The following is a 20,208-nucleotide window of genomic DNA, read 5'->3' on the forward strand; positions in this document are numbered from 1 at the left end:
GTTTAGTCTGTGTGTGTGTATGCTCTGTGTCTTTTACGACGGTGTGTTTGGTCTGTATGTGTGTCTGATCTGTGTGTGTGTTAGATCTGTTTGCGTGTTTGTTCTATGTGTGTGTTTGATCTGTGTGTGTGTTTGGTCTGTAAGTGTTTGGTGTGTATGTTTGATCTGTGTGTGTGTTTGGTCTGTGTGTGTGTTTGATCTGTGTGTGTGTTTAGTCTGTGTGGGTGTTTGGTATTTGTGTGATTTTGGTGTGTGTGTTTGGTCTGTGTGTGTGTTTGATCTGTGTGTGTGTTTAGTCTGTGTGTGTGTTTGGTATGTGTGTTTGTTTGGTATGTGTGTTTGTTTGGTCTGTGTGTGTTTGGTCTGTAAGTGTTTGGTCTGTGTGTGTTTAATCTGTGTGTGATTGGTCTGTGTGTGTAATTGATCTGCGTGTGTGTTTGATCTGTGTGTGTTTGGTCTGAGGGTGTTTGGTCTGTGTGTGTGTTTGATCTGTTAGTATTTGGTCTGTGTGTATTTGATCATTGTGTGAGTTTGGTCTGTGTGTGTGTGTTTGGTCTGTATGTGTATTTGGGGATGTGTGTGTGTGTTTGATCTGTGTGTGTGTTTGGTTTGTGTGTGTGTTTGGTCTCTGTGTGTGTGTGTTTGATATGTGTGGGTTTGATCTGTGTATGTGTTTGGTCTGTGTTTGTGTTTGGTCTGTAAGTGTTTGATCTGTGTGTGTTTGGTCTGTAAATGTTTGGTCTGTGTGTGTTTGGTCTGTGTGTGTGTTTGGTCTGTGTGTGTGTTTGTTCTGTAATTGTTTGGTCTGTGTGTGTTTGGTCTTTGTGAGTGTTTTTGGTCTGTAAGTGTTTGGTCTGAAAATGTTTGGTCTTTATGTGTGTTTGATCTGTGTGTGTGTTTCGTCTGTAAGTGTTTGGTATGAGTGTGTTTGGTCTGTAAGTGTTTGGTATGAGTGTGTTTGGTCTGTAAGTGTTTGGTCTGTGTGTGTTTGGTCTGAGTGTGTGTTTGGTCTGTAGGTGTTTGGTCTGTGTTTGTGTTTGGTCTGAAAGTGTTTGGTCTGTGTTTGTTTGGTCTATGTGTGTTTGGTCTGTGTGTGTGTTTGATCTGTGTGTGTGTTTGGTTTGTGTGTGTGTTGGGTCTTCGTGTGTATTTGATCTGTTGGTGTGTTTGGTCTGTGTGTGTGTGTTTGGTCTGTGAGTGTGTTTGATCTGTGTGTGTGTGATTAATCTGTGTGTGTGTTTGATCTGTGTGTGTGTTTGGTCTGTGTGTTTGATATGTGTGTGTATTTGGTCTGTGTGTGTGTATGTTTGTTCTGTGTGTGTGTTTGATCTGTGAGTGTGTTTAATCTGTGTGTGTGTTTGATCTGTGTGTGTGTTTGATCTGTGTGTGTGTGTTGGTCTGTTTGTGTGTTTGGTCTGTGTTTGTGTTTGGTCTGTATGTTTGTTTTGTCTATGAGTGTTTGATCTGTGTGTGTGTTTGATCTGTGTGTGTGTTTGATCTGTGTGTGTGTTTGATCTGTGTATGTGTGTTTGGTCTGTGTGTGTGTTTGGTCTGTGTTTGTGTTTTGTCTGTGTGTGTGTGTTTGGTCTGTATGTTTGTTTGGTCTGTGAGTGTTTGATCTGTGTGTGTGTTTGATCGGTGTGTGTATTTGGTCTGTGTGTGTTTGATCTGTGTTTGGTCTGTGTAACTGTTTGGTCTGTGTGTGTGTTTGGTCTGTAATTGTTTGGTCTGTGTGTGTTTGGTCTGTGTGTGTGTCTTGTCTGTAAGTGTTTGATCTGTCAGTGTTTCATCTCTGTGTGTGTTTGTCCTGTGTGTGTGTGTTTGATCTCAGTGTGTGTGTTTGGTCTCTGTGTGAGTTTGGTCTGTGTGTGTGTTTGGTCTGTGTGTGTGTTTGGTTTGTATGTGTGTTTGGTCTTAGTGTGTGTTTGTCCTGTGTGTGTGTGTTTGATCTCAGTGTGTGTATGTTTGGTCTGTGTGTGAGTTTGGTCTGTGTGTGTGTTTAATATGTGTGTGTGTTTGGTCGGTGAGTGTCTTTGATGTGTGTGTGTGTTTGGCCTGTAAGTGTTTAGTCTGTGTGTGTGTTTGGTATTTGTGTGATTTTGGTGTGTGTGTGTTTGGTCTGTTTGAATTTGGTATGTAAGTGTTTGGTCTGTGTGTGTGTTTGGTCTCTGTGTGTTTGGTCTGTGTGTGTGTTTGATATGTGTGTATGTTTAGTCTGTGTGTGTGTTTGGTATGTGTGTTTGTTTGATCTGTGTGTGTTTGGTCTGTAAGTGTTTGGTCGGTGTGTAGGTTTGGTCTGTGTGTGTTTGATCTGTGTGTGTGTTTGATCTGTGTGTGTGTTTGGTCTGTGTGTGTTTGGTCTGTATGTGTGTTTGGTTTGTGTGTGTGTTTTGTCTGTGTGTGTATGGCCTGTGTGTGTGTTTGATCTGTGTGTGTGTTTGGTCTGTGTGTGTTTGGTCTGAGTGTTTTTGGTCTGTGTTTGTGTTTGATCTGTTAGTGTTTGGTCTGTGTGTGTTTGATCTGTGTGTGTTTGTGGTCTGTGTGTGTGTGTTTGGTCTGTGTGAATGTTTGGTCTGTGTGTGTGTTTGATCTATGTGTGTGTTTGGTCTGTGTGTGTGTGTTTGGTCTGTGTATTTGTGTGGTATGTGTGTGTGTTTGATCTGTGTGTGTGTTTGGTCTGTGTTTGTGTTTGGTCTGTAAGTGTTTGGTCTGTGTGCGTTTGGTCGGTAAATGTTTGGTCTGTGTGTGTTCGGTCTGTGTGTGTGTTTGGTCTGTAATTGTTTGGTATGTGTGTGTTTGGTCAGTGTGTGTGTTTTTAGTCTGTATGTGTTTGGTCTGTAAACACACACACACATAATGTGTGTGTGTGTGTTTGGTATGTAAGTATTTGGTCTGTGTGTGTGTTTGATATGTGTATATGTGTGTTTGATCTGTGTGTGTGTTTGATCTGTGTGTGTGTTTGGTCTGTAAGTGTTTGGACTTTGTTTGAGTGTGCTTGATCTGCGTGTGTATTTAGTCTGTGTGTGTTTGGTATGTGTGTGCGTTTGGTCTGTGTGTGTTTGGTCTGTAAGTGTTTGGTCTTTGTGTGTGTTTGGTCTGTGTGTGTTTGGTCTGTGTGTGTGTTTGATCTGTGTGTGTTTAGTCTGCGTTTGTTTGGTCTGTGTGTGTGTTTGATCTGTGTGTGTGTTTAGTCTGCGTTTGTTTGATCTGTGTGTGTGTTTCATCTGTGTGTGTGTTTGGTCTGTAAGTGTTTGGTCTTTGTGTGTGTTTGGTGTGTAAGTGTTTGGTCTGTAAGTGTTTGGTCTGTAAGTGTTTGGTCCGTGTGTGTGTTTGATGTGTGCGTGAGTTTGGTCTGTAAGTTTTTGGTCTGTGTGTTTGGTCTGTAAGTGTTTAATCTGTGTGTGTTTGGTCTGTGTGTATGTTTGATCTGTAAGTGTTTGGTCTGTGTGTTTGGTCTGTATGTGTTTGGTCTGTGTGCGTGTTCCGGACCCGAGTCCAGCATCTGAGCACGGAGCAGTGACAACAACGCCATCTGTGAGTCCGCTCCCGAAACCCCCTCCAAATGGACGACGCCATCTAGTGAGGACAGGATATACGGGCCACAGGTGCTGGATTCTCGTCTTAATCAGCTCATATGATAGCCGCTGCTGACCTCTGGTGAGGTGGCGCTTAGACAGTGAACGCCATCTATGGAGCAGAGAGGTGGACGTTTGTGTCTAAGCCTGTAAGTGAGGTGCCCTAGAGCGTCCCAGTATTAATGACATGTCTGATTGCAGAGTCGACCTGGGACTGCTGTATTGGAGGATGGATCAGTCTACCCAAGGCAGCCAAGGTGTCTTCACGAGTCTGCTGAAGAAGCTGTGAGTCACCCCCGGACGAACTCTGTTGAGAGTATTAGTCTGCCTGTGACGTGGCAGTATCGGGAATCGCCTTATCCGGGGCTGGCTAGTGGAAGAGACTAGCCACTGTGGTGCTTAGTGAGGAGAGTGATCAGTGGGATCACACGAGGCTCCTGCCTAGGGCTCACAACCCTAGTATCGGTCATGGAGTGGCCTACACAGCGGAGCTGACCGGTACCTGCCAGCTACAGGCTGGATTGTAGTTGAAGGCCTCCACGATGGAGCACCCAGTGGGACTGTGATTTGGCTGGCCTGTGGCCAGGGTAGATTCGCCAAGAGAATCATAGAGGATTCATCGTGGGCCATGAAAGAAGGAACCAGGGCTACCCAGAGTGAGCACCGTGGAGCATCCAGTGTCTTCGGAGGAAGACAACCCTGAACATAATAGTGTAGTTATAACCCTCGTGTGTGACTGATATTTATTTATTACATGGTGATGGTAAATATATATATATAAATTGGAACATTTGTATCCCTCCCCCTTTTATTTAACTTGCGTTATGGAACACACCCCTTCAAAGCCTCTACTAACTTGGGGCCGGATACCCAAACTCTAATACCATCAGAGAAGAACCCGGTTGCGTCCCAGTAGGGCCGTAACAGTGCGTTTGTTCTGTATGTGTTTGGTCTGTAAGTGTTTGGTCTGTGTGTGAGTGTTTGATCTGTGTGTGTGTTTGATCAGTGTGTGTGTGTTTGGTCTGTGTGTGTGTTTGATCTGTGTGTGTGTTTGGTATGTGTGTGTGTTTGGTCTGTGTGTGTGCTTGATCTGTGTGTGTGTTTGGTCTATGTGTGTTAGATCTGTGTGTGTGTTTGGTCTGTGTGTGTTTTTGGTCTGTGTGTGTGTTTGGTCTGTAAGTGTTTGGTCTGTGTGTGTTTGGTCAGTGTGTGTGTTTGATCTGTGTGTGTGTTTAGTCTGTGTGTGTTTGGTATGTGTGTGTGTTTGGTCTGTGTGAGTTTGGTTTGTAAGTGTTTGGTCTGTGATTGTGTTTGGCCTGTGTGTGTTTGGTCTGTGTGTGTGTTTTTGATCTGTGTGTGTGTGTGTTTGGTCTGTAGGTGTTTGGTCTTTGTGTGTTTGGTCTGTAAGTGTTTGGTCTATGTGTGTGGTCTGTGTGTGTGTTTGGTCTGTGTATGTGTTTGGTCTGTGTGTGTGTTTGGTCTGTAATTGTTTGATCTGCGTGTGTGTTTAGTCTGTGTGTGTGTTTGGTATGTGTGTGTGTTTGGTCTGTGTGTGTTTAGTCGGTAAGTGTTTGGTCTGTGTGTGTGTTTGATCTGTGTGTGTGTTTGGTTTGTGTGTGTGTTTGGTCTGAGTGGGTATTTGCTCTGTGTGTGTGTTTGGTCTGTGTGTGTGTTTGGTCTGTGTGTGTTTCGTCTATATGTGTGTTTTATCTGTGTGTGTGTGTTTAGTCTGTGTGTGTTTGGTCTGTATGTGTTTGGTCTGTGTGTGTTTGGTCTGAAAGTGTTTGGTGTGTGTTTGTGTTTGGTCTGTGAGTGTGTTTGGTGTGTGTTTGTGTTTGGTCTGTGAGTGAGTTTGGTCTGTGTGTGTGTTTGATGTGTGTGTGTGTTTGGTCTGTGTGTGTGTTTGATATGTGTGTGTTTGATTTGTGTGTGTGTTTGTTCTGTGTGTGCGTTTGATCTGTGTGTGTGCTTGGTTTGTGTGTGTTTTTGGTCTGTGTGTGTGTTTGATATGTGTTTGGTCTGTGTTTGCTTGGTCTGTGTGTGCTTGGTCTGTGTGTGTGTTTGGTCTGTGTGTAATCGTCTGTGTGTGTTTGGTCTGTGTGTGTGTTTGATCTGTGTGTGTGTTTGGTCTGTAAGTGTTTGGTCTGTGTGTGTGTTAGATATGTGTGTGTTTGGTCAATGTGTATGTTTGATCTGTGTGTGTGTTTAGTCTGAGTTTGTGTTTGGTATGTGTGTGTGTTTGGTCTCTGTGTGTTTGGTCTGTAAGTGTTTGGTCTGTAAGTGTTTGGTCAGTGTTTGTTTGATATGGGTGTGTGTTTGGTATGTGTGTGTTTTTGGTGTGTGAGTGTGTTTGACCTGTGTGTGAGTTTGGTGAGTAAGTGTTTGATCTGTGTGTGTGTGTTTGATGTGTGTGTGTTGGATCTGTGTGTTTGTTCTGTAAGTGTTTGGTCTGTGTGTGTGTTAGATATGTGTGTGTTTGGTCAGTGTGTATGTTTGATCTGTGTGTGTGTTTAGTCTGTGTGTGTGTTTGGTATGTGTGTGTGTTTGGTCTGTGTGTGTTTTGTCTGTAAGTGTTTGGTCTGTGTGTGTTTGGTCTGTAAGTGTTTGGTCAGTGTTTGATATGGGTGTCTGTTTGGTCTGTGTGTGTTTTTGGTGTGTGAGTGTGTTTGATCTGTGTGTGTGTTTTATGTGTGTGTGTTGGATCTGTGTGTGTGTTTGTTCTGTAAGTGTTTGGTCTGTGTGTGTGTTAGATATGTGTGTGTTTGGTCAGTGTGTATGTTTGATCTGTGTGTGTGTTTAGTCTGTGTGTGTGTTTGGTATGTGTGTGTGTTTGGTCTGTGTGTGTTTTGTCTGTAAGTGTTTGGTCTGTGTGTGTTTGGTCTGTAAGTGTTTGGTCAGTGTTTGATATGGGTGTGTGTTTGGTCTGTGTGTGTTTTTGATGTGTGAGTGTGTTTGATCTGTGTGTGAGTTTGGTGAGTAAGTGTTTGATCTGTGTCTGTGTTTGATCTGTGTTTTTGTTTGATCTGTGTGTGTGTTTTGTGTGTGTGTGTGTTTGATCTGTGTGTGTTTGTTTGATCTGTGTGTGTGTTTGATCTATGTGTATGTGTTTGGTCTGTGTGTGTGTTTGATATGTGTGTGTTTGGTCAGTGTGTGTGTTTGATCTGCGTGTGTGTTTAGTCTGTGTGTCTGTTTGGTATGTGTGTGTGTTTGGTTTGTGTGTGTTTGGTCTGTAAGTGTTTGGTCTGTGTGTGTTTTTGGTCTGTGTGTGTGTTTGGTGTGTAAGTGTTTGGTCTGTGTGTGTTTGGTCAGTGTGTGTGTTTGATCTGTGTGTGTGTTTAGTCTGTGTGTGTTTGGTATGTGTGTGTGTTTGGTCTGTGTGAGTTTGGTTTGTAAGTGTTTGGTCTGTGATTGTGTTTGGCCTGTGTGTGTTTGGTCTGTGTGTGTGTGTTTGATCTGTGTGTGTGTGTTTGGTCTGTAAGTGTTTGGTCTTTGTGTGTTTGGTCTTTGTGTGTTTGGTCTGTAAGTGTTTGGTCTATGTGTGTGGTCTGTGTGTGTGTTTGGTCTGTGTATGTGTTTGGTCTGTGTGTGTGTTTGGTCTGTAATTGTTTGATCTGCGTGTGTGTTTAGTCTGTGTGTGTGTTTGGTATGTGTGTGTGTTTGGTCTGTGTGTGTTTAGTCTGTAAGTGTTTGGTCTTTGTGTGTGTTTGATCTGTGTGTGTGTTTGGTTTGTGTGTGTTTGGTCTGAGTGTGTATTTGCTCTGTGTGTATGTTTCGTCTTTGTGTGTGTTTGGTCTGTGTGTATTTGATCTGTGTGTGTGTTTGGTGTGTTAGTGTTTGATCTGCGTGTGTGTTTATTCTGTGTGTATTTAGTCTGTAAGTGTTTGGTCTGTGTGTGTGTTTGGTTTGTGTGTGTTTCGTCTGTGTGTGTGTTTTATCTGTGTGTGTGTGTTTAGTCTGTGTGTGTTTGGTCTGTATGTGTTTGGTCTGTGTGTGTTTGGTCTGTAAGTGTTTGGTGTGTGTTTGTGTTTGGTCTGTGAGTGTGTTTGGTCTGTGTGTGTGTTTGATGTGTGTGTGTGTTTGGTCTGCGTGTGTGTTTGATATGTGTGTGTTTGATTTGTGTGTGTGTTTGGTCTGTGTGTGCGTTTGATCTGTGTGTGTGCTTGGTCTCTGTGTGTTTTTGGTCTGTGTGTGTGTTTGATCTGTGTTTGTTTGGTCTGTGTGTGTTTGGTCTGTGTGTGTTTGGTCTGTGTGTGTGTTTGGTCTGTGTGTGTGTTTGGTCTGAGTGTGTATTTGCTCTGTGTGTGTGTTTCGTCTTTGTGTGTGTTTGGTCTGTGTGTGTTTGATCTGTGTGTCTGTTTGGTGTGTTAGTGTTTGATCTGCGTGTGTGTTTATTCTGTGTGTATTTAGTCTGTAAGTGTTTGGTCTGTGTGTGTGTTTGGTCTGTGTGTGTTTCGTCTGTGTGTGTGTTTTATCTGTGTGTGTGTGTTTAGTCTGTGTGTGTTTGGTCTGTATGTGTTTGGTCTGTGTGTGTTTGGTCTGAAAGTGTTTGGTGTGTGTTTGTGTTTGGTCTGTGAGTGTGTTTGGTGTGTGTTTGTGTTTGGTATGTGAGTGAGTTTGGTCTGTGTGTGTGTTTGATGTGTGTGTGTGTTTGGTCTGTGTGTGTGTTTGATATGTGTGTGTTTGATTTGTGTGTGTGTTTGGTCTGTGTGTGTGTTTGGTCTGTGTGTGTGTTTGGTCTGAGTGTGTATTTGCTCTGTGTGTGTGTTTCGTCTTTGTGTGTGTTTGGTCTGTGTGTGTTTGATCTGTGTGTCTGTTTGGTGTGTTAGTGTTTGATCTGCGTGTGTGTTTATTCTGTGTGTATTTAGTCTGTAAGTGTTTGGTCTGTGTGTGTTTGGTCTGTGTGTGTTTCGTCTGTGTGTGTGTTTTATCTGTGTGTGTGTGTTTAGTCTGTGTGTGTTTGGTCTGTATGTGTTTGGTCTGTGTGTGTTTGGTCTGAAAGTGTTTGGTGTGTGTTTGTGTTTGGTCTGTGAGTGTGTTTGGTGTGTGTTTGTGTTTGGTATGTGAGTGAGTTTGGTCTGTGTGTGTGTTTGATGTGTGTGTGTGTTTGGTCTGTGTGTGTGTTTGATATGTGTGTGTTTGATTTGTGTGTGTGTTTGGTCTGTGTGTGCGTTTGATCTGTGTGTGTGCTTGGTCTGTGTGTGTTTTTGGTCTGTGTGTGTGTGTTTGATCTGTGTTTGGTCTGTGTTTGTTTGGTCTGTGTGTGTTTGGTCTGTGTGTGTGTTTGGTCTGTGTGTAATCGTCTGTGTGTGTTTGGTCTGTGTGTGTGTTTGATCTGTGTGTGTGTTTGGTCTGTAAGTGTTTGGTCTGTGTGTGTGTTAGATATGTGTGTGTTTGGTCAATGTGTATGTTTGATCTGTGTGTGTGTTTAGTCTGTGTTTGTGTTTGGTATGTGTGTGTGTTTGGTCTGTAAGTGTTTGGTCAGTGTTTGTTTGATATGGGTGTGTGTTTGGTATGTGTGTGTTTTTGGTGTGTGAGTGTGTTTGACCTGTGTGTGAGTTTGGTGAGTAAGTGTTTGATCTGTGTGTGTGTTTGATGTGTGCTTTTGTTTGATCTGTGTGTGTGTTTTATGTGTGTTTTTGTTTGATCTGTGTGTGTGTTTTATGTGTGTGTGTTGGATCTGTGTGTGTGTTTGTTCTGTAAGTGTTTGGTCTGTGTGTGTGTTAGATATGTGTGTGTTTGGTCAGTGTATATGTTTGATCTGTGTGTGTGTTTAGTCTGTGTGTGTTTTTGGTATGTGTGTGTGTTTGGTCTGTGTGTGTTTTGTCTGTAAGTGTTTGGTCTGTGTGTGTTTGGTCTGTAAGTGTTTGGTCAGTGTTTGATATGGGTGTGTGTTTGGTCTGTGTGTGTTTTTGGTGTGTGAGTGTGTTTGATCTGTGTGTGAGTTTGGTGAGTAAGTGTTTGATCTGTGTCTGTGTTTGATCTGTGTTTTTGTTTGATCTGTGTGTGTGTTTTGTGTGTGTGTGTGTTTGATCTGTGTGTGTTTGTTTGATCTGTGTGTGTGTTTGATCTATGTGTATGTGTTTGGTCTGTGTGTGTGTTTGATATGTGTGTGTTTGGTCAGTGTGTGTGTTTGATCTGCGTGTGTGTTTAGTCTGTGTGTCTGTTTGGTATGTGTGTGTGTTTGGTTTGTGTGTGTTTGGTCTGTAAGTGTTTGGTCTGTGTGTGTTTTTGGTCTGTGTGTGTGTTTGGTCTGTAAGTGTTTGGTCTGTGTGTGTTTGGTCAGTGTGTGTGTTTGATCTGTGTGTGTGTTTAGTCTGTGTGTGTTTGGTATGTGTGTGTGTTTGGTCTGTGTGAGTTTGGTTTGTAAGTGTTTGGTCTGTGATTGTGTTTGGCCTGTGTGTGTTTGGTCTGTGTGTGTGTGTTTGATCTGTGTGTGTGTGTTTGGTCTTTGTGTGTTTGGTCTGTAAGTGTTTGGTCTATGTGTGTGGTCTGTGTGTGTGTTTGGTCTGTGTATGTGTTTGGTCTGTGTGTGTGTTTGGTCTGTAATTGTTTGATCTGCGTGTGTGTTTAGTCTGTGTGTGTGTTTGGTATGTGTGTGTGTTTGGTCTGTGTGTGTTTAGTCTGTAAGTGTTTGGTCTTTGTGTGTGTTTGATCTGTGTGTGTGTTTGGTTTGTGTGTGTGTTTGGTCTGAGTGTGTATTTGCTCTGTGTGTGTGTTTCGTCTTTGTGTGTGTTTGGTCTGTGTGTATTTGATCTGTGTGTGTGTTTGGTGTGTTAGTGTTTGATCTGCGTGTGTGTTTATTCTGTGTGTATTTAGTCTGTAAGTGTTTGGTCTGTGTGTGTGTTTGGTTTGTGTGTGTTTCGTCTGTGTGTGTGTTTTATCTGTGTGTGTGTGTTTAGTCTGTGTGTGTTTGGTCTGTATGTGTTTGGTCTGTGTGTGTTTGGTCTGTAAGTGTTTGGCGTGTGTTTGTGTTTGGTCTGTGAGTGTGTTTGGTCTGTGTGTGTGTTTGATGTGTGTGTGTGTTTGGTCTGTGTGTGTGTTTGATATGTGTGTGTTTGATTTGTGTGTGTGTTTGGTCTGTGTGTGCGTTTGATCTGTGTGTGTGCTTGGTCTCTGTGTGTTTTTGGTCAGTGTGTGTGTTTGATCTGTGTTTGTTTGGTCTGTGTGTGTTTGGTCTGTGTGTGTTTGGTCTGTGTGTGTGTTTGGTCTGTGTGTGTGTTTGGTCTGAGTGTGTATTTGCTCTGTGTGTGTGTTTCGTCTTTGTGTGTGTTTGGTCTGTGTGTGTTTGATCTGTGTGTCTGTTTGGTGTGTTAGTGTTTGATCTGCGTGTGTGTTTATTCTGTGTGTATTTAGTCTGTAAGTGTTTGGTCTGTGTGTGTTTGGTCTGTGTGTGTTTCGTCTGTGTGTGTGTTTTATCTGTGTGTGTGTGTTTAGTCTGTGTGTGTTTGGTCTGTATGTGTTTGGTCTGTGTGTGTTTGGTCTGAAAGTGTTTGGTGTGTGTTTGTGTTTGGTCTGTGAGTGTGTTTGGTGTGTGTTTGTGTTTGGTATGTGAGTGAGTTTGGTCTGTGTGTGTTTGATGTGTGTGTGTGTTTGGTCTGTGTGTGTGTTTGATATGTGTGTGTTTGATTTGTGTGTGTGTTTGGTCTGTGTGTGCGTTTGATCTGTGTGTGTGCTTGGTCTGTGTGTGTTTTTGGTCTGTGTGTGTGTGTTTGATCTGTGTTTGGTCTGTGTTTGTTTGGTCTGTGTGTGTTTGGTCTGTGTGTGTGTTTGGTCTGTGTGTAATCGTCTGTGTGTGTTTGGTCTGTGTGTGTGTTTGATCTGTGTGTGTGTTTGGTCTGTAAGTGTTTGGTCTGTGTGTGTGTTTGATCTGTGTGTGTGTTTGGTCTGTAAGTGTTTGGTCTGTGTGTGTGTTAGATATGTGTGTGTTTGGTCAATGTGTATGTTTGATCTGTGTGTGTGTTTAGTCTGTGTTTGTGTTTGGTATGTGTGTGTGTTTGGTCTCTGTGTGTTTGGTCTTTAAGTGTTTGGTCTGTGTGTGTTTGGTCTGTAAGTGTTTGGTCAGTGTTTGTTTGATATGGGTGTGTGTTTGGTATGTGTGTGTTTTTGGTGTGTGAGTGTGTTTGACCTGTGTGTGAGTTTGGTGAGTAAGTGTTTGATCTGTGTGTGTGTTTGATGTGTGCTTTTGTTTGATCTGTGTGTGTGTTTGATGTGTGTTTTTGTTTGATCTGTGTGTGTGTTTTATGTGTGTGTGTTGGATCTGTGTGTGTGTTTGTTCTGTAAGTGTTTGGTCTGTGTGTGTGTTAGATATGTGTGTGTTTGGTCAGTGTATATGTTTGATCTGTGTGTGTGTTTAGTCTGTGTGTGTGTTTGGTATGTGTGTGTGTTTGGTCTGTGTGTGTTTTGTCTGTCAGTGTTTGGTCTGTGTGTGTTTGGTCTGTAAGTGTTTGGTCAGTGTTTGATATGGGTGTGTGTTTGGTCTGTGTGTGTTTTTGGTGTGTGAGTGTGTTTGATCTGTGTGTGAGTTTGGTGAGTAAGTGTTTGATCTGTGTCTGTGTTTGATCTGTGTTTTTGTTTGATCTGTGTGTGTGTTTTGTGTGTGTGTGTGTTTGATCTGTGTGTGTTTGTTTGATCTGTGTTTGTGTTTGATCTATGTGTATGTGTTTGGTCTGTGTGTGTGTTTGATATGTGTGTGTTTGGTCAGTGTGTGTGTTTGATCTGCGTGTGTGTTTAGTCTGTGTGTCTGTTTGGTATGTGTGTGTGTTTGGTTTGTGTGTGTTTGGTCTGTAAGTGTTTGGTCTGTGTGTGTTTGGTCAGTGTGTGTGTTTGATCTGTGTGTGTGTTTAGTCTGTGTGTGTTTGGTATGTGTGTGTGTTTGGTCTGTGTGAGTTTGGTTTGTAAGTGTTTGGTCTGTGATTGTGTTTGGCCTGTGTGTGTTTGGTCTGTGTGTGTGTGTTTGATCTGTGTGTGTGTGTTTGGTCTTTGTGTGTTTGGTCTGTAAGTGTTTGGTCTATGTGTGTGGTCTGTGTGTGTGTTTGGTCTGTGTATGTGTTTGGTCTGTGTGTGTGTTTGGTCTGTAATTGTTTGATCTGCGTGTGTGTTTAGTCTGTGTGTGTGTTTGGTATGTGTGTGTGTTTGGTCTGTGTGTGTTTAGTCTGTAAGTGTTTGGTCTTTGTGTGTGTTTGATCTGTGTGTGTGTTTGGTTTGTGTGTGTGTTTGGTCTGAGTGTGTATTTGCTCTGTGTGTGTGTTTCGTCTTTGTGTGTGTTTGGTCTGTGTGTATTTGATCTGTGTGTGTGTTTGGTGTGTTAGTGTTTGATCTGCGTGTGTGTTTATTCTGTGTGTATTTAGTCTGTAAGTGTTTGGACTGTGTGTGTGTTTGGTTTGTGTGTGTTTCGTCTGTGTGTGTGTTTTATCTGTGTGTGTGTGTTTAGTCTGTGTGTGTTTGGTCTGTATGTGTTTGGTCTGTGTGTGTTTGGTCTGTAAGTGTTTGGTGTTTGTTTGTGTTTGGTCTGTGAGTGTGTTTGGTCTGTGTGTGTGTTTGATGTGTGTGTGTGTTTGGTCTGTGTGTGTGTTTGATATGTGTGTGTTTGATTTGTGTGTGTGTTTGGTCTGTGTGTGCGTTTGATCTGTGTGTGTGCTTGGTCTCTGTGTGTTTTTGGTCTGTGTGTGTGTTTGATCTGTGTTTGTTTGGTCTGTGTGTGTTTGGTCTGTGTGTGTTTGGTCTGTGTGTGTGTTTGGTCTGTGTGTGTGTTTGGTCTGAGTGTGTATTTGCTCTGTGTGTGTGTTTCGTCTTTGTGTGTGTTTGGTCTGTGTGTGTTTGATCTGTGTGTCTGTTTGGTGTGTTAGTGTTTGATCTGCGTGTGTGTTTATTCTGTGTGTATTTAGTCTGTAAGTGTTTGGTCTGTGTGTGTGTTTGGTCTGTGTGTGTTTCGTCTGTGTGTGTGTTTTATCTGTGTGTGTGTGTTTAGTCTGTGTGTGTTTGGTCTGTATGTGTTTGGTCTGTGTGTGTTTGGTCTGAAAGTGTTTGGTGTGTGTTGGTGTTTGGTCTGTGAGTGTGTTTGGTGTGTGTTTGTGTTTGGTATGTGAGTGAGTTTGGTCTGTGTGTGTGTTTGATGTGTGTGTGTGTTTGGTCTGTGTGTGTGTTTGATATGTGTGTGTTTGATTTGTGTGTGTGTTTGGTCTGTGTGTGCGTTTGATCTGTGTGTGTGCTTGGTCTGTGTGTGTTTTTCGTCTGTGTGTGTGTGTTTGATCTGTGTTTGGTCTGTGTTTGTTTGGTCTGTGCGTGTTTGGTCTGTGTGTGTGTTTGGTCTGTGTGTAATCGTCTGTGTGTGTTTGGTCTGTGTGTGTGTTTGATCTGTGTGTGTGTTTGGTCTGTAAGTGTTTGGTCTGTGTGTGTGTTAGATATGTGTGTGTTTGGTCAATGTGTATGTTTGATCTGTGTGTGTGTTTAGTCTGTGTTTGTGTTTGGTATGTGTGTGTGTTTGGTCTCTGTGTGTTTGGTCTTTAAGTGTTTGGTCTGTGTGTGTTTGGTCTGTAAGTGTTTGGTCAGTGTTTGTTTGATATGGGTGTGTGTTTGGTATGTGTGTGTTTTTGGTGTGTGAGTGTGTTTGACCTGTGTGTGAGTTTGGTGAGTAAGTGTTTGATCTGTGTGTGTGTTTGATGTGTGCTTTTGTTTGATCTGTGTGTGTGTTTTATGTGTGTTTTTGTTTGATCTGTGTGTGTGTTTTATGTGTGTGTGTTGGATCTGTGTGTGTGTTTGTTCTGTAAGTGTTTGGTCTGTGTGTGTGTTAGATATGTGTGTGTTTGGTCAGTGTATATGTTTGATCTGTGTGTGTGTTTAGTCTGTGTGTGTGTTTGGTATGTGTGTGTGTTTGGTCTGTGTGTGTTTTGTCTGTAAGTGTTTGGTCTGTGTGTGTTTGGTCTGTAAGTGTTTGGTCAGTGTTTGATATGGGTGTGTGTTTGGTCTGTGTGTGTTTTTGGTGTGTGAGTGTGTTTGATCTGTGTGTGAGTTTGGTGAGTAAGTGTTTGATCTGTGTCTGTGTTTGATCTGTGTTTTTGTTTGATCTGTGTGTGTGTTTTGTGTGTGTGTGTGTTTGATCTGTGTGTGTTTGTTTGATCTGTGTGTGTGTTTGATCTATGTGTATGTGTTTGGTCTGTGTGTGTGTTTGATATGTGTGTGTTTGGTCAGTGTGTGTGTTTGATCTGCGTGTGTGTTTAGTCTGTGTGTCTGTTTGGTATGTGTGTGTGTTTGGTTTGTGTGTGTTTGGTCTGTAAGTGTTTGGTCTGTTTGTGTTTTTGGTCTGTGTGTGTGTTTGGTCTGTAAGTGTTTGGTCTGTGTGTGTTTGGTCAGTGTGTGTGTTTGATCTGTGTGTGTGTTTAGTCTGTGTGTGTTTGGTATGTGTGTGTGTTTGGTCTGTGTGAGTTTGGTTTGTAAGTGTTTGGTCTGTGATTGTGTTTGGCCTGTGTGTGTTTGGTCTGTGTGTGTGTGTTTGATCTGTGTGTGTGTGTTTGGTCTGTAGGTGTTTGGTCTTTGTGTGTTTGGTCTGTAAGTGTTTGGTCTATGTGTGTGGTCTGTGTGTGTGTTTGGTCTGTGTATGTGTTTGGTCTGTGTGTGTGTTTGGTCTGTAATTGTTTGATCTGCGTGTGTGTTTAGTCTGTGTGTGTGTTTGGTATGTGTGTGTGTTTGGTCTGTGTGTGTTTAGTCTGTAAGTGTTTGGTCTTTGTGTGTGTTTGATCTGTGTGTGTGTTTGGTTTGTGTGTGTGTTTGGTCTGAGTGTGTATTTGCTCTGTGTGTGTGTTTCGTCTTTGTGTGTGTTTGGTCTGTGTGTATTTGATCTGTGTGTGTTTTTGGTGTGTTAGTGTTTGATCTGCGTGTGTGTTTATTCTGTGTGTATTTAGTCTGTAAGTGTTTGGTCTGTGTGTGTGTTTGGTCTGTGTGTGTTTCGTCTGTGTGTGTGTTTTATCTGTGTGTGTGTGTTTAGTCTGTGTGTGTTTGGTCTGTATGTGTTTGGTCTGTGTGTGTTTGGTCTGTAAGTGTTTGGTGTGTGTTTGTGTTTGGTCTGTGAGTGTGTTTGGTCTGTGTGTGTGTTTGATGTGTGTGTGTGTTTGGTCTGTGTGTGTGTTTGATATGTGTGTGTTTGATTTGTGTATGTGTTTGGTCTGTGTGTGCGTTTGATCTGTGTGTGTGCTTGGTCTCTGTGTATTTTTGGTCTGTGTGTGTGTTTGATCTGTGTTTGTTTGGTCTGTGTGTGTTTGGTCTGTGTGTGTGTTTGGTCTGTGTTCATTTCGTCTGTGTGTGTTTGGTCTGTGTGTGTGTTTGATCTGTGTGTGTGTTTGGTCTGTAAGTGTTTGGTCTTTGTGTGTGTTAGATATGTGTGTGTTTGGTCAGTGTGTATGTTTGATCTGTGTGTGTGTTTAGTCTGTGTTTGTGTTTGGTATGTGTTCGTGTTTGGTCTCTGTGTGTTTGGTCTGTAAGTGTTTGGTCTGTGTGTGTTTGGTCTGTAAGTGTTTGGTCAGTGTCTGTTTGATATGGGTGTGTGTTTGGTCTGTGTGTGTTTTTGGTGTGTGAGTGTGTTTGACCTGTGTGTGAGTTTGGTGAGTAAGTGTTTGATCTGTGTGTGTGTTTGATGTGTGTTTTTGTTTAATCTGTGTGTGTGTTTTGTGTGTGTGTGTTGGATCTGTGTGTGTGTTTGTTCTGTAAGTGTTTGGTCTGTGTGTGTGTTAGATATGTGTGTGTTTGGTCAGTGTGTATGTTTGATCTGTGTGTGTGTTTAGTCTGTGTGTGTGTTTGGTATGTGTGTGTTTGGTCTGTAAGTGTTTGGTCTGTGTGTGTTTGGTCTGTAAGTGTTTGGTCAGTGTTTAATATGGGTGTGTGTTTGGTCTGTGTGTGTTTTTGGTGTGTGAGTGTGTTTGATCTATGTGTGAGTTTGATAAGTGTTTGATCTGTGTGTGTGTTTGATCTGTGTTTTTGTTTGATCTGTGTGTGTGTGTTTGATCTGTGTTTGTTTGTTTGATCTGTGTGTATGTGTTTGGTCTGTGTGTGTGTTTGATATGTGTGTGTTTGGTCAGTGTGTGTGTTTGATCTGCGTGTGTGTTTAGTCTGTGTGTCTGTTTGGTATGTGTGTGTGTTTGGTCTGTGTGTGTTTGGTCTGTGTGTGTGTTTGGTCTGTGTGTGTGTTTTATCTGTGTTTATTCACCTAATTCTACTCACCTAGTTGAGTCTGCAGGATCGAGCATTCACTCTTGGGTCCCGCCTTTCGAGCATCGGTTGTTTACAGCAATGACTCCTGTACCATTTCCATATCATACCTGGTTTTAAAATTATGAATAGTATTTGCTTCCACAACCTGTTCCTGAAGTGCATTCCATTTCCCACTACTCTCACGCTAAAAGAAAACTTCCTAACATCACTGTGACTCATCTGAGTTTCAAGCTTCCACCCATGTCCCCTCGTTCTGTTACTATTCCGTGTGAACATTTCGTCTATGTCCACTCTGTCATTCCCTCTGAGTATCTTATACGTTCTTATCGTGTCCCCCCTCTCCCTTCTTCTTTCTATTGTCGTAAGGCACAGTTCTCTCAGGCGCTCCTCATACCCCATCCCTTGTAGCTCTGGGACGAGTCTCGTTGCAAACCTCTGAACCTTTTCCAGTTTCATTATATGCTTCTTCAGATGGGGACTCCATGAAGAGGCGGCATACTCCAAGACTGGCCTCACGTAGGCAGTGTAAAGCGCCCTAAATGCCTCCTTACTTAGGTTTCTGAATGATGTTCTAACTTTTGCCAGTGTAGAGTATGCTGCTGTCGTTATCCTATTTATATGTGCCTCAGGAGATAGATTAGGTGTTACGTCCACCCCCAGGTCTCTTTCAAGCATCGTCACAGGTAGGCTGTTCCCTTTCATTGTGTACTGTCCCTTTGGTCTCCTATCTCCTAGTCCCATTTCCATAACTTTACATTTGCTCGTGTTGAATTCCAGTAGCCATTTCTCTGACCATCTCTGCAATCTGTTCAGGTCCTCTTGGAGGATCCTGCAATCCTCATCTGTCACAACTCTTCTCATCAACTTTGCGTCATCCGCAAACATCGACATGTAGGACTCTACGCCTGTACACATGTCGTTAACATATACAAGAAATAGAATTGGTCCCAGCACCGATCCTTGTGGTACTCCACTTGTTACTGTTCGCCAATCCGACTTCTCGCCCCTTACCGTAACTCTTTGGCTCCTTCCTGTTAGGTAGTTCCTTATCCATGCTAGGACCTTTCCCCCCACCCCCGCCTGCCTCTCGAGCTTGAACAGCAGTTTCATGTGCGGTACTGTATCAAAGGCTTTTTGGCAGTCCAGAAATATGCAGTCTGCCCAACCATGTCTGTCCTGTCTTATCCTCGTTATTTTATCATAGAATTCCAGAAGATTTGTTAGGCACGATTTCCCTGTCCAGAACCCATGTTGATGTTTGTTCACAAACCTAATGTTCTCCAGGTGTGCAACCAGTCGTAGCCTAATTATTCTTTCCAGTATTTTACAGGGGATGCTTGTCAGTGATACAGGTCTAAAGTTAAGTGCCTCCTCCCTATCACCTTTCTTGAAGATCAGCACGACATTTGCCTTCTTCCAGCAACTGGGCAATTCTCCTGATATAAGTGACTCATTAAAGATCATTGCCAGAGGCACGCTGAGGGCCTGTGCTGCTTCTTGTAGTATCTACGGTGATACTTTGTCTGGTCCAACTGCTTTAGTTGCATCTAGAGTTGTCAACTGTTTCATTACCTCCTCTGCTGTCACCTCTATATCTGATGGTCTTTCATCTAGGGCAACCCCTTCCAACAATGGGAGCTGCTCAGGCTCGGTAGTGAACACTCCATGGAAACTGGCATTCAGTGCCTCGCAGATTTCCTTGTCACTTTCAGTATATGCCCCCTCTGTCTTCCTTAGTCTTGTCACTTGGTCGTTCACCGACATTTTTCTTCTTATATGACTGTGTAGTAACTTAGGTTGTTTTTTCTCTTTGATTGCAATATCGTTCTCATAGTCCCTTTCCGGTATTCGTCTTATGTTAATGTAATCGTTCCTAGCTCTGTTGTATCTGATCCTGTTGTCCTCTGTCCTTTGTCTTCTGTACTTCCTCCACTCCCGCCTGCTGGCCATCTTTGCTTCCTGACACTGTATATTAAACCATGGGTTATTATATTCCTTCTTATTTTTTCCCTTTACTGTTGGTATAAATCTCTCCTGGCAGTTCTGTAAGACTAGGTCCATCATATTTTGGACTGTTTTTCCTCTAATTTCTTCCTCCCACTGCACTTAACCCAGATAGTCCCTTATCCTCTTATAGTCTCCTTTCCTGTAGTCAACTCTCCTTTCCCAGATCTCTTGTCCCATGGTCATAAGTTTGAATTCCATCATGTAGTCAAAGACTAGGACACAATGGTCACTGGCCCCTAGAGGTATTTCATGCACTAAATTCTCGATATCTTCTACGTTCTGGGTGAAAATCAGGTCTAATAGGCTCGGTGCATCTCCTCCTCTTTCCCTTGTGTCTTCCTTCTCATGTTGTGTTAGGAAATTCCTGTCTATAACATCTACTAATTTTGCTCCCCACGTTTCGTCCCCTCCATGGGGATTCCTTGATTCCCAATTTATCTCTACATGATTTAGGTCCCCCCATGATCAGCAGCTTCGCTCTCATTCTGTGGGCTAGTGTTGCTGCCTTCTGCAGTTCATCTATACATGCCTTGTTGTTGTCATCATACTCCTGCCTGGGTCTTCTACTGTTTGGTGGGGGATAGTAGATTACCAAGATCACAATCTTCCTCCCATCTACTGTCAGAGTTCCATGTATGAAGCTTGTGCACTCATTGGTAACTCGATTTCCCAGGTCTTCAATCTTCCATTTCCGCTTTATTAGGAGTGCTGCTCCCCCTCCCAGTCTCTGTGTCCTCTCTTTTCGTATCACTTGGTACCCTTCAGGAAAGATTGCATCTGAGATCATGTCATTAATTTTAGTTTCCAAAATTGCAACTATGTCAGGTTCTGCTTCACTCACTCTTTTATCTCTTCTGTTTTATTAGATACCCCATCAGCATTGGTGTAACAAACATTGAGATTCTTCATGGAAACTCCTGTACCAGAGTTCTCCCTTTCTCTGGGGGTCTGGGGGGATCTGGGGGTCTGTGTGTGTTTAGTCTGTGTGTGTTTTTATCTGTGTGTGTTTGGTCTGTAAGTGTTTGGTCTGTGTTTGTGTTTAGTCTGAGAGTGTGTTTGGTCTGTGTGTGTGTTTGATATGTGTGTGTGTTTGATTTGTGTGTGTGTTTGGTCTGTGTGCGTTTGATCTGTGTGTGCTTGGTCTGTGGGTGTTTTCGGTCTGTGTGTGTGTTTGATCTGTGTTTGTGTTTGGTCTGTGTGTGTTTGGTCTGTGTGTGTTTGGTCTGTGTGTGTGTTTGGTCTGTGTGTGTTTCGTCTGTGTGTGTTTCGTCTGTGTGTGTGTTAGATCTGTGTGTGTGTGTGTTTGTTCTGTGTGTGTGTTTGATCCGTGTGTGTGTTTGGCCTGTAAGTGTTTGGTGTGTGTGTGTGTTAGATGTGTGTGTGTTTGGTCAGTGTGTATGTTTGATCTGTGTGTGTTTATTTCGCG

The sequence above is a fragment of the Procambarus clarkii genome, chromosome 32 (assembly GCF_040958095.1).
Source record: "Procambarus clarkii isolate CNS0578487 chromosome 32, FALCON_Pclarkii_2.0, whole genome shotgun sequence".
Classification (NCBI taxonomy): domain Eukaryota; kingdom Metazoa; phylum Arthropoda; class Malacostraca; order Decapoda; family Cambaridae; genus Procambarus; species Procambarus clarkii.